The 14608-nt window shown below is 36.4% G+C and overlaps 1 long non-coding RNA gene across 1 annotated transcript in view; it reads left to right on the top strand.

The window, feature by feature from the left end:
- The window catches only part of LOC121028392 (uncharacterized), a 234810-nt gene that overhangs the window by 84669 nt on the left and 135533 nt on the right, over positions 1 to 14608 (top strand). The window contains exon 2 of the long non-coding RNA XR_005789208.1: positions 8432 to 8555. This is a non-coding gene — a long non-coding RNA (uncharacterized LOC121028392). The remainder of the gene's footprint in view (positions 1 to 8431; positions 8556 to 14608) is intronic.

The raw sequence follows: 14608 nt of genomic DNA, 5'->3' as shown, positions 1-14608 counted from the left end.
CTCTCTCTCCCTCTTTCTCTGCTCCTCTTCCATGCATATGCATTCTCTCTCTCTCTCTTCCTCTCTCTCTCTCTCTCAAAACAAGTAAATAAACTTAAAAAAAAAAAAGACTCTATTAAGGATATACCCAGACTGATTCATAGGCACACAAGACATAAAAGTTCTGTCCGATTAGGGGAAGAAACTGTATGTATACGTTTTTGTTCATTTTTGCAGTCCCTTGGACATCAGAACCATCCTATATGTAATAGAGAACTATTTTTTTCTGACTCTGTTTCCCTTTTAGAAATTTAGAATGGATGGAGATTAAGAGAAATACCTGCATAGTGCATATCAGCAAGGAGAGAAAACAAATGAATAAAATCATAGTTTCCTTATAAAATTAACCAAGTCACATTGGAATGCCAACCAAAATTCCATACTTCTGAATTAGCTAGTAAAATGATAAATGTAAAAAAAGGAAATAATATGCAATCCGATTTTACTTTCCCAGAGCAAGGAGCCAAAGCTGATACAAAGTAAGAGTATTGGACTTAGGTTTAGAGACTGGTTTTACCATGTACTGGTGTTCCTTTGTCACTGAATGGCTCTGAGTTTTTCTCATTTGCATAATTACACCTCTCATCACTTGATACCTTCTTAATAATTTCATTGCAGTTATTAAATGAGATAATGTATGTAAAGTAAAAATGTTAGGTATTCAAACAGAAAGAAGCTTCTTTAACTCATTGGTGTAGGTAAGTGAGCATCATCTTTTTGTATTTCTCATATTATTAAAATTCATCTTTGATTTTCAAAGCTCTTATCTCCAGCCGTCAGAGTCTGAGTATAGTATTTTGTTGGGTTTATCTTTTTCTCTTATTTTTGTGTGATTTATTTATTCATTACATTGTTTTCCTCTCAAGATTTACAAACTTAGCTAGTGAAAAGTTCAATACAAGTAATACATCTATAATGATTAATTTTTGCACTGATAGCAAGATGTGACTTACCACTTCCCCTATGAAAGATGATTTGGCATCCTCATACCACTTCCATATTAATTATGGTTGTACTCAGCAAATGAAATAAAAGTATGAATGGTTTTGAAAGGCCCTGGGAATGGACCTGAGGATGGGAAGAAATGACATGTGAATGCATTGCTTTTAAATTATGTTTTTCTGTTTTCTTAAACATTTTTCCATCTGCATTATGTTACTTTGGCCAAAAAAAAATAAAAATAGGAATAAACTAAAGAAAAGGTTTTCCTATTAGAGAACATGACACCAATGATCAGATAAGTTGGACCCAGGACTTAAAATATTATGTTATGAAAAGGTCAGTATTCCAAGACACTTGGTGTGTTTTGGGAGGAAGGAAAGCAAATTTGTTTTGGGCATTTATTTACAAAAGGGCAAAAACTGTTGTGGAGCTTTTGCTGTTTTGGTCTTAACTTTTCTTATCCTTAATCTATTCAGAAATAGGCACTGGGCACCTGGGTGGCTCAGTCAGTTAAGTGTCTGACTTAGGCTCAGGTCATGGTTTCATGGTTCGTGAGTTCAAGCCCCGCATCAGGCTCTGTGCTGACAGCTCAGAGCCTGGAGCCTGCTTCCAATTCTGTGTGTGTGTCTCTCCCTGCCCCTTCCCTGTTCATGCTCTCTCTCTCTCTCTCTCTCTCTCTCTCTCTCTCTCTAAGTATAAGTAAATGTTAAAAAAATTTTTTTAAAGAAATAGGCAAAGGTGGAAGGATCGAGAGAGAAACTTAACTCAGTTCAACAAATGATATATTTATTACCTACTATATGTTGTGTGTTGTATTGTACAGGACATTAGGGATACAAAGATGAAAAGTCAAGGTCCGTGCCCTGTAGGAACTTGATAGAGAAATATATGAGGAACTATACAAGTTGTCAATTTGTCATCCGTATTTCATGTTACCTTTGGAATCCCACATAAATTTTAACTTCCACATGATAGAAAGAGTGGAGCAGAGGGAAACTGCAAATAGATGAGACAGTCACATAAAGGAGAGAACGGGCATTAGGGAGCTGAGTAATACCTGAAGAATGAGAAACTGACAGCCATATAAAGGACTAAGGGAAGTATTGAGAACAGGAAGGACAGAGGCCCTCATTCAGTAACAATCTTAACATATTCGGAGGGGGAGGGGGGAAAGAAGAGCAGCATAGGAAGTGGACAGTCGGCCAAGAGTGGTGTGAGAGGAAGCCTGAGAGGGAGACAGAGGCCAGGCTTTGCAGGACTGTGGAGGCCATGAAAAGAGTTTGGATAGTATTCTAGAGGCAACAGAGAGTTGCTGGGGGAGAAGGGGTTAAAGTTTAGCATTCTTGGAAAAGAATACTAACTGAGGTGAGGGGAATGGATGGTGTGAGAAGGTGTGAAAGCAGGGGGGTACGATGAAGGCATACTGCCTTTAGTCTGTTGTAGGGTCAGGACCAGCTGACCCTGTTGTAACAAACACCACTGACATCGCAGTGATTCACAGCAACAAAGATCCACTTTTTACCACGCATCATTTCTCTTCTGGGTTGCTAAGCTCTCTGCTCTATGCCATCACCATGCTCAGGTTGGGATCCAAGCTGATGGTGTGTGTATTCTCTGGAACACTGTCACTTACTGTTTCAGAGAGAAAAAGACTGGGTGAAGGATAGTGATCTTTGAATTTTTCTGCTAGTAAGTGGCAAGTCTCACCTCTGCTCACATTTCATTTGCTAAAGCAACCGTATGGCCAGACCTGATTCCGTGGGACGGGATATAAAATTCTGTCAGGTTAGGGAAATGGATATTGATGAATAGCAGTGCTGTCTACTACACCAAACAGGAGATGACGGTGGCTTTCATTAATGTAATGACAGCAGAAATAAGTGGAAATATGTAAGATACATATTTGGGGCTAGAGGTAACAGGACTTGATGATGAATATGAGAGTACAAGGAATGTGCTGACTCAAGGATGAGTTTTTTGGCTTGAACTCCCATGTGGATGGCAGTAGGTACCTTAACTAAGATGAGGAAACATGAGGGGGGCAAGATTTGGGGAAGGCAGAAAACACGAGTTAGATTCCAGCATGTCCATAAGACATATAACTGGAAAGACCATCAAATAGATAGATAGATAGATAGATAATCTGATCTCTTCCTTAGTTCCACATTTAATCTTACTATATATATGTGTGTATACACACACACACACACACACACACACACACACATGTGTGTGCACGTGTGTATACACACACATACACACAAACATTGATAGCATATTATCATGATTCACACATACATGCACACACTGATAGCATATTATCATGAGATGATATATGTCATATTATCTATCTATCTATCTATCTATCTCATTGGAATATAACATTTAGGCCATGAGGCTGGATGAGCTCACTAAAGAAGACAATTCATATTGATAAGTGAAGAGGGCTCAGAAAAAAAATCCCAAAGCATGCATAATGTACTGGTAAGGTACAGGAAGAAAAGAAAGCTAAATTGCAGCCATCAGATGAAAGGATGAAAGTCCATGTCCAGCTTGGTGACTATAGTTAATACCTTATTGCATATCTGAAAGTTTCTAAGAGGGTAAACCTTAAAGGCTCTCATCAGAAGAAAACAAAGTTGTAACTGTATATGGTGACAGATGTTAACTAGACTTATTGTGGTGATCATTCAACAATACATACAAATATCAAATTATCATGTTTTATACCTGAAACTAATATAATGTTATAGATCAATCATATCTCAATTTTTTAAAAGTATGGAAGGCAAAAGAAAACCGAGAGCAAAGAATGTCAAAAATAAAGGCTAAGGCCACTAAGTGAAAATGAGGCTATGACCCCACAAAGGTGAGAACAGAAAACAAACTGCTGCATTTGGCAGCACAGTCGTTGTTAACAGCTGCGACAGAAGCAGTATCAGTCATTTGGAGGGAAAAGTTTGATGTAGTTAATGTGGATGGATACACTAGATGTTAGTGAAATAAACCCAGGCAATATTTGAATCCATGAGATTAGATTAATTCATCCATTAAAAATGTTTAAAGAGCGAGGGCAAATGGAGCAGAGTTTAGAAAGCTATGAAATGCCAATATTTAAGAGGAAAGAAGAGGAAGACAAAGAGACAAACAACGTGAAAATAGAAGATAGAAAAGAATTAAGGAAAATAAAATAATACTCTATCATAGAAACCAAAGGAGTAGAAAATTTCAACAAAAACAGAACAAATCAAAGTGTCAGAAGTGAGCTCAATCAAATAATGAATAGAACTGATTACCAATGCCATCTCAGCTGGCGAGGAGTTTCAGTAATGAGGCACAGGCCTGCATTGGCCTTGTGAGGAGTAGGATTAGAGCCAGCTCTCAGTGTAGACAAACCAGATGAAGTAGGCCAGCAACAGCTAGCTTAATATTAGCCAGTGCTGGAATATACAGTGGTAAGGTTGAGGGTGAGACTAACATCAGATGTCAAAATAAGTTTAAAACACAAACAAACAAAAACCACAACCTGAGTAGTGACATTAAAGATGCCAACATTAAAGATCAGTTGTGGGATGGGAGGACAAATGAGTTTACAGAAAAAAATGCAAGGTTAGAGTAAGGTAACTGCTGAGTCAGAGTACTTCTTATATACGGAAATGTCTTAATATTCTGGTCCTGCTACTGCTCAAAACTGGTCTCTCCCACAGTACTCCATTCCCTGCCTTTCTCTGCTCATCCTATACTGCATCTTTGACCTTCCTAGGATGAGTCTTAACACATCTGGTAGCTCACTGAATTCCACCTGGACTAGGGCAGAGGATTGCAGAGGATTGGGCTGTAATTGCAAATAGAAAATTGAGGCCATCTTGTAAAAAGCACTGAAGAAATAAGCAAAAAGATATTGATTTGAGGTATTAAGTGTGTCCCGGGTGGGTAGGAGGAAGATGTCTTCAGCATCCCAGGAAAGATTTAAATATAAAGGTAACAGAGAAGGAATTAAATAAAGGCTAACTATAATGAGAGATAAAGGTAAAAAGTATAGATAGAAGTTAAAAAGTAAATCAAATTTTCAATCAACTGAAGTCGAGTATAAATGTTAAGGGATAGACCTTGAAATATGTATGTGTGTGGTTAGGTACAGAAAGTACACGAAGAGAGAACAGGGGAGTGTAAGTATAGTTATTACAAAAATATTAATATATACCATGGTATGGTTTATAACAAATACAAAATGTTTTAAGAAAGTAACTTAGGTAAAAGGATGAAAAATGTAGCAGAAAACTTTAAGTGCCTTCATTGGTTAAAAACCCAGTTTTATTCAGTTTCACCAAATGGTTATCTAATGGGAAATGATTGTGAATAAATGTCCATATAATAAATAATCTAGTATTTTAAGCTTTTAATAAAAATCTATTCTCAAATTTCAAAGCAAGCACTTTGCTGACAAGGAATTTTTTTGTCATAAAACATACTTTAAAGATTAAATCTGATAGTGCATACTGTTACTATTCTCCCCCGGGCTCTTTCTTCATGCTGTATTCCATGTGCTAAAATTCCTTGATGTGAGAATAAAGCTAAATGGATACTAAAATGATATTGAAGCATTCAGCTAACTTCTCGTGAAATATATGGTGCTTTTTGTCACCTGAAGTATTGATATTGACAACAGAGTACAGCCCACAGTCCCTTTCCTGCACAGGTGGAATTATGTGATGCTACCCCCCCCTCACTTCAGCTGTTCATTATGAAAAATAAATGGTTTAAATAGTCAGTTTGTGAAAAGTCAAAGGCCAGGGAGTGGAACCAAACAAATTAGTGTTCATGGAGAGTAAATGCATGCTTTTATTTACCTTTTGGTGTATTCTCACTAAATGAGCCACATAATTATTTATTTGAGGTAGGGTCCTATAACTAGCCCAGGTCCAGAACGATGAAGCATAACTATGGAACGGAAATTGATTCAGAATACTTTTTTTGATCCATTTACATAAAATGTCATAGAAGTAATGACAATCTCATGAATAATTGGGAATATATTATTTGAGCACACTAGAAAGTCATTAAATAAATTATTGTATTCTGAAACTTGGTGCACTAAATTCTATTAGAGCACAGAGGTCAGATAGTTTCTCAGAGTAAATGACAAATAAAACAAAATATTTATTTAACTACCTCAGTACTTTGCTTATATAAAAAATGGAAACTAAGCCAATTAAAATTTATTTTATTTGAAAGTGATGTACAGGAAAAAGGAGATGGGAAATAACAATCATGTTTGTTAAACAATAATAGAATGTAAACTTTTATTTTGAAATATTTTTATTCCCATTTAGTCATCAATAAAGATTAGTATTTTGGGCTCTGCACCCAATTCCAATGTGTAGAATAGGTGCTTTCTCCCCACACCACCAAGCAATGTATAGGACACCAGCCAAGTGTCCTATAAATCAATTCAATTCTGATGCTATCTACCTGGAGATAGTATCATGTTCCACAGGTACAAGGCTCAGTCCCACAAGACCGCTCTTCACTTCCAACTCCAATCACAAGTCCAGGTTATTAGCTGTGCTTCTGACTGACTGGCTGTAAATCAGAGGTTCCCAAGACCCCCTCTTTGTGTTCAATTAATTTGCTAAAGTGGCTCACAGAATTCAAGAAACCTGTTTACTCGGCAGATTATTGATTCATTAAAAAAGGATGCTAAAAGATATGAATCAACAGCCAGATGAAGAGACACATAGCGTTAGGTCTTGAACAAAGGTGTCTCTGTCCTCGTGGAGTTTGGTACAGCATGATAGCACAATGAAGAATTCTGGTTCACCAACGAAGCATTCTGGTTCCCTAACGTGTAAGCTCTCCAAACTTCCTGCTTTTGGGTTTTCATGGAGCTTTCATTACATACATTTGATTGATTAACTCATTGGTCGTTGGTGATTGATTCAACTTCTAGCCCCTCTCCCTTTCCTGGATATCAGAAGCTGAGACTGAATGTCCACCCCTCTATTCAGGATTGGTTTCCCTGGCAACAAGCCCCCATCCTTAAGCGCCTTCCAAAAGTCACCTCATTAATGTAAACCCCATTGTGGAAAGGGGCTTATTATGAATAAGAGGATACTCATTTCACTCTTATGACACTGAAGCATTTCCAGGAAATGAGGCAAGAGCAAGAGACAAAATATTGTAAGAAACTATGCTCCCATTGCTCTTGTCGCTCAGAAAATTCCAAGGGTTTGGGGAACTATGAGCCAGGAACTGTGGATGAAAAGCAAATATATGGGAGGAATATATATTTTAGTCACTTAAGTAACCAGGTATATATTTCTTACAGGTCACAATATCACAATTAGTTAATTTTTTGTTTAAGTTTTTTACATATAAATATATTTGATACATGTATATGTATATACACACATATATATATATATATAACACCTTCGATTAGATTCAGAAGTTAGAGGACATTTCTGTAAGGGCTAAACTGTGTCCAAGTGTTTATTCAGAATCTGTGAAGTGCTTGATGCATATGGCTTCCACTGTACAATTTTGGTATTGCCTTAAGTCTGAGTTCCTCTGATGCAAATAGGAAAAAGAAAACAGGTCAGGGGTATGGAAAGTTCTATGATTCCTGCCCTTGTCTTTCAGCTGTTGTGCTGTATCTAATGTGGACCCTACATACCCATAGTTCAGAAATAGCTCAGAACTGTAAACCATGTCACTAATAAGTAAGCAAACCTTGCAATATTATTTTGGTGAGACCATGGCTTTGGCAAATGGGTTCTGTCTTTCAAAATGCATCGATTTCCATATAATACAATACTTCTGTCATCTTATTTTGCAGCATGGTGTCCAGTGTTTCAACCCCTGCTATTTCAATGAAAAATGAGTATATTATCTGCACAAGAATTCTCATTTTCAAAGCAAGCAAACCTCACCTAGCTAAAACCAATCCCTTCATTTACCAGAAACCACCAGAGAATAAAACTAAAAAAGGATAGAAGGGATGATTTGATATTTTGACATCCTACTTTACTCAAGATCCAAAATGACTAAAGATCTGACAGGAAATAAAACAGTTTTGAAAAGTTGGATAAGGTGACAAAATTGAATCAGATGATAACATTTATAGAAAGTAGCACCTTCTGTGAATGACCAGTTATCAGAATGGATTGACTAAGTTTAGTGAGCATGTTCAGAATATAAAACAATGAAAAAGTAGCAAATGCACAGACACAAAATTCTTATGAAGAAAACATGGGACAGTTTTCAAACATATTTTTCAGTACACTATTTCTTTTATCTTGTGGGGAAAGGAATATATCAGGAGCAGACATCAACATGGTCACTACTTAAAAAAACAGTGATTGAATTTTTTCTTTTATTTGCCACAGTGTGCAGTTGCTGGAAAATACGGCAGTTCCCCCCCTTATCCATGGTTTCTCTCTCTCCACAGTTTGAGTTACTGGTAACCAGCTGTGGTCCAGAAGCAGGTGATCCTCCTTGTGATGTATCATCAGAAGGCCAATATAGCCTAATGCTGTATCACAATGCATGTGTCTTTTACCTCACTTCATCAGGTAGGCATTTTATCATCTCACATCATCACAAGAAGAAGGGTGAGTAGGGTACAACAAGATATTTTGGGAGAAAGACCACATTTACATAACTTTTATTACACTGTAGTTATAATTATTCTATTATTATTTATTGTTATTGTTCTTACTGTGCCTAATTTATAAATTAAACTGTATCATAGTATTTATTATGTATAGGAAAAACCATAGTATATGTAGGGTTTGATATTATCTGCTGTTTCAGGCAACCACTGGAGGTCCCGGAATATATCCTCTGCGGTTAAGGGATGACTACTGTATATTTCATTTTGCATTTTACCTTCCAACTGACAAAACCGTAACCATTTGTTCCAAATTTATAAGACTTATGTCTTTAGTCAGTAAGTTCTTGTTATACAGGCACTGTGCACCCAACAGGGAAGCAAACAGACAAATAGTAAAACCTTAGTTAACTGGAATGTGGGTATTAATAAAAGTAACTCCCCCCAAATACTTAAAGTTTTCTTTAGCAGAGATTTCTGTATTGCTAAAGGGTGACTTCTCTAAATACCAACTTTTACAATTCTAGGAAAGTAAATATGTAAGTTGATTTGATGGTATAGAACTTCTAGTGACTGAACACATTGTTTTACATACTCCTTTCTTTCTTATAATACAAATTAGGAAAAAGACTACGATAAAATTTGCAAAGCTCTGTCCAAACCAAATTGAGAAAATTGGGGCAGTTCTTCAAGAAATTTGTAATTTGCACAGATAAAGAAAATAAAGAAAAGCATGGACAGTAGAAAAACTATACAGAAGCAGAAATGGTTTCCCAGAAAAATGCATAGTTGTTGACAATTACTCTTGGCTCTCTGGAACCCATTTTATTTTTCTTTATATGCTTTCTATCCTTCCCTTTTTTAAAATCAATAGAAATTGGGTTTTTCATGTTTTATTCTAAAACTGTTTTCAGTTGACTGTGATATTAGGAGAACAGAAGGTAAGACTCCTGAGTGTGTTTGCATTAAATAAAAACGCCTTGAAAAGATTAAAACTCTTCTGGAACCACCAGGATAAAACAACAACACTGAAGGAATGAAAAGATATGATACAAATTCAGGAACAGGGAGTCCTGCCTCTGATCTCTTCAAATCACACTCCAATTACATCTGTTGTTAGGACAGATTCTATTAGGAAATAATCTCTAGCAAGGTAGAAAGTGAGGTGAAGTAGTTGTTAAATGTAATGAGAATTTAGAGAATAAATAAATCCTATATTTGCAATGCATAGGAAAAACCTCATGAGTACTTGGACTATAAAGACCGTCCACTTGTGCCTTCATCTCAGAAAATCAAAATGATGCTCTCCTTGGCTTCTGAGTACCTGAAACAGGAACCGCTCTGATCTCCATTTGCTGTGCCAGAGAGTTTGACCTAAGGCAAAGGCCACATATCCTGCCTCTTCTGAGCTTTTTAAGAAACTGTGTGAGATCTTCTGTGGCCTGCAGAAGGATCTTGAAGAAATGTTTTGAGTGCTATGAAAGACTATAGAAGTTAAACAGAAATGTATCAGGAACTTTAACAAAAAGGAAGCGAGAGTAATTGAAACATGATGACAAAGAAGAAAGTTTTTATGGTCACATGAATGACAAGTTCCAAACCCATTAGAGGGATCTCATTGTGCAAATGGCCTCCACATCCTCGATATCAGGGGCAGGAGGCCAAAAATGATACAAAATATAGAGAAAACAGAGAATAAGCATACAAATGGGTTTTGGTCTTAAAGGCTCTGTCAGCCTGAATGGGCCTCCCAGATAATTTTGTGGTCCAGTCAGCAAGCCATTGAAAAAGACTGGGCTCAGGTTTACGAAAGGTAGGACAAGTAAGTTGATAACTTCTACTCTTATCTTCTGAAGCTGGTCACCTGAGGGGCCTTATTTATTATGACTTCTTTCCCTAGCATTGAGCTATATGTCACTGAGTAAAGTCATATGGCCACATCTCATCCCTGCCTTGACCAGGAAGGTGTTAAGGAATTAAGGCAAAAAGAACATGGGTTCACAGCCTGGAGGCTCACTATAGAGCAAGAAGCATAGGACAATGGACAAGTAGTAGGAATTCATTACCTATAAAATAGTGCCCGACAAGGTAACAAAGACTATGTTCATGCATCTCAAGGAGAAGGAGAAGGAGAGAAAGAGGAAGAGGTGGAAATAAAAGGAGGAAGGGGGACAAGGGAATGAAGGAGGAGGAGGAGGTGAGAATTGGCTGTCAGAGGAAAGAAAGTTACAAGTATAAGCCAAGCACCGATGTTGTGCAAACAGTGTATATGTGGGGGAGAGCATAATGATTTCCTTAATGAAGAATGGCAACTCAAATTGGGGAGCAGAGCAAAGGCTTCGGTCTCTGTGCTGTTTATAAAGCTATTCATTAAGATTTCCTGAGTAAGAAGTCGTGTGATAAGTGCATATGAGAGTCATAGATAATAGCTTCTCAGTGCGCATTGGGAACTTAGAGGCCAATAAGTTTAACCTCCTGTTAGATGCTATGTACCTATCAGAGATTAGTCTTGCAGCTTAGTTATTAGAATGAAGAAAAACCTGTGATTATTAATATTAATTGCTTAATGATTAATTTAACAAAATGATTTAATCAAACAAAAGAAGGCTCCTCCCTTGTGAAAGCCTCAAGTTTCATAAATTAGAAATATCATGGTAAAATGAGAAACATTTGATCAAGTTCTGTGCCCATCTAAATAATGAAGATCTCATTCACTATTCATGAGGTTGATTTTTTTATGAATTATCTTCACATAAAATTCACATATCGCCACTCCAAACTAAATGATCATTCAGAGAAACCCTAACTCAACATAACATGTGAATTAGCAGTGCTTTGGAAAGGTATTTCTCACTAGGCTGGAGATGTGCTTCTACAATGTAGATTAATTAAAGGAGAATACTGAAGCCGAACAAATCATGCGGCAGTGACACAAAAGGGAACGTGGCAGACTTAATTCTCAATATTATTTAGAATACCATGGGAATAGAATTTAAATTCTGCTGTGAGAATTTAAACCTTACAAGAGAACATCATTTTGAAGTTAATACCATCAAATATCAGTTAAAATTTAGCTGAAGATAGTTATGTTGGGGGGAATTTTCTCAAGGACACTTAATACATCCGTTCTGCATCTACTGTCTGCTTCTGCTATCCCCCGTGGATTGGTAAAACACAAGGGCAGGTGCTGTACTTCAACATTGTTTAATTGGCCCCAACTTGCCATGTCCCATTCCAAGGATACCCTAGCCAGGTGCACACATTCAAGTGCACACACACACCAACATCCACATGCTACATGCACTCAGTTGCTTTACTGATTGTACTTTGGTATGAGGACATGAGGACATTAAGGGCTACAATGCATCATGGTGCTAGAACTGTGCAAAGGCACTGAAGTTGAAGTGTGTATTATAGTTATGAAGATTCTTGGGAGAAACTTCTTTATGACTCAGTGTCATGAATATGTGTGCCTTTTACAATTAATTAATTTGCTTTCTGTTGTGGACACTGATTTATATAGCTGATCACCTTTCTCTCTCAGCATTGCCAAGAGTAAGCTTGAGGTTTATCAGGGTTCTACTCTTAGCAAATATAAAGTTGTCTTCATATGCATCAATTCTAACTCCATGGTATTCCACAGGATCTCAGCCTGTGTCTGTTCCCCACCTGGTCCTTCTCATCTGTTTTCAGTGTTTGGCATCTTGCATCATTTTATCTACATTAAACACTGTTGTAAATCCACTTTTATCAAAAGCGTTTTTTAACTAAAATGAGAGATGGAAAGAAGGCAACTTTTCTAAAGGAAAATTTTTGTTTTTCAACAACCAAGTATTTGAAAAGAAAGGTTAGGAATAATACTTAACACAATATCACCATATCAGTATATAGCACTATCAATAGGAAACACATTCAAAAAAGCAAAATATAAAGTCAGTTGAGAGCTTTCCGTTTTTTCATAAAGAAAGTGGAGAACACGGAGAACAGTTTCTGTCAACAAAGCACTTTTGAAATCTGACTTTTACTCGATATAATTAAATTAGAAGTAAACCTATAGACCTAGTTAATATAAGGCTGTACCTATTTTTTTGAATGTTTATTTATTTTTGAGAGTGAGAGAGATAGAGCATGAGCAGGGAAGGGGCAGAGAGAGAGGGAGACAAAGAATCTGAAGCAGGCTCCAGACTCCGAGCTATCAGCACAGAGCCCGATGTGGGGCTTGAACTCACGAGCCATGAGATCATGACCTGAGCTGTCGTGACCTGAGCCAAAGTCGGACGCTCAGCTGACTCAGCCACCCAGGAACCCCAAGGCTATACCTATTTTTAACAATTTCGATACAATTTAATAAAAACCCAAATATTTTCTTCTATCCAAAACCCTGATCAAATCCATTAGGAGCTGTGGTTCTCCTTTCTTCATTTTGATTACACACAAAGACCAAGTGTACATTTCTTCTATAACAGGCTTGATTTTAAAAAGTACTAGATAATATGAAATACTAGTATACTAATGTTTGATGCTATTATTATTATCTTATTATCTGAATAGAATGAATTTCAAATGATATTAGAGAAAACCTACGTTGAATCTAGTCCTCCTCTGGTTATACTGATCATACCAATTTTCTACTTTCATCAGAGCTATCTTAATTACATTCCCTAAAAGGAGTTAAAATATCTATTTTAAAGGATAATTTAAAAATATATTTTAAGGAAAAAAGTATGAGGATAATGAGGTATCATCACATTGTAAGGTAAAGTATCTACCAGTAATTGAAGAGATTTTGAAGATAAAGGAGGAAATGAACTCTCTAGTGATAATCCATCAACCAGCCCTAAGAGTCAGATAGTGTAGTGAATTGTCATTTGGTAGCCTATCACCTCTCAACTATGAGGACACCATTTATACATTTTATTAAACTAAGAAACATACTCAGAACTTGTTAATCTTATATAATGAAAGTATTTATTGTATACCTTTTGGGCTTTAAACTCAGCTTGACGCATGAGAAAAAGCCAATAGGAACCCTCCTTCTATCTCACATAAGTGAGCTGTGGCAGTAATTTCATGAATTTTTACCAAGGAGAAATGGAAGATATTTATACATCTATTAATTGTTCCCTTGCTATGCCAATAGTCCCATATGAAACACAAAAATTTAAAACTTTTAGCTTTCTAATTTTCTGCAAAAGACTTCTTGTAGATATGATCTAGCTGAGGTTACTTTGCTTACCACATTCTCCACCCTTGATAAGAGTTAAGTGATTGTATGGCCCTATGGGATGATGTCTTAAAGACAAATTGTTTCTAAAATATTACTGTTATTATTATATGGCAGCTATGACTTTCTAAAATTACTTTTTCAAACTTAAAATACCTGGATTTGGAATCTGGCCAGCAGTTAATTCTAACCAAGATAACAAAAAGAGAGAACAGCAGACTTGTGCTCTAAGACCAGGATTGGAATAGTTTTCATTTACCACAGAATCTGCCAGTACAATAATCTGTGCATTTCAGATTCCCCCAACTCTTTTTTTTTTCTGGAATTGCACTTGCTCTTTGAAAGTACCTGTTTCACTTGTTGAAATATCTATCAATAATTATTTGATCAGTAGGCAAAATTTCTAAGAAAGATATACCCAAAAGTTCAGAGTTGACATAATATGAAAATTATAATAATAAATGCAGATATGTTAGGATTTCATATTGAAATAGCATTATAAACTCTTAGAATATTATGACAGGTGAGGAAAAATAAATAAGCTCATCTATGAATAATAACATAAAGCAATCAAGAAAAGGAACATGATTTAAGCAATAGATCTTAAAAGTCAGTGAAATAAGGAAAAAGGAAGTCGAGTTCTGGAATGTAGCAGAAATTGGCAACTTACCTCAATTCCTTAAATTGCCTCAATTTCCCCAAGTCATACTGATAAGGTGAACAAATTCTTAGAATTCCAATACTACTACATTCCTTTCATCTGGCTGCTGTAACAAAATATCACAAAATAC

Source organism: Herpailurus yagouaroundi, unplaced genomic scaffold, assembly GCF_014898765.1.
Source record: "Herpailurus yagouaroundi ecotype Mexico unplaced genomic scaffold, PumYag 100, whole genome shotgun sequence".
Taxonomy (NCBI): Eukaryota; Metazoa; Chordata; class Mammalia; order Carnivora; family Felidae; genus Herpailurus; species Herpailurus yagouaroundi.
Note: the sequence above shows the minus strand (reverse complement) of the source record. Positions and strands in the feature narration are given on the sequence as shown.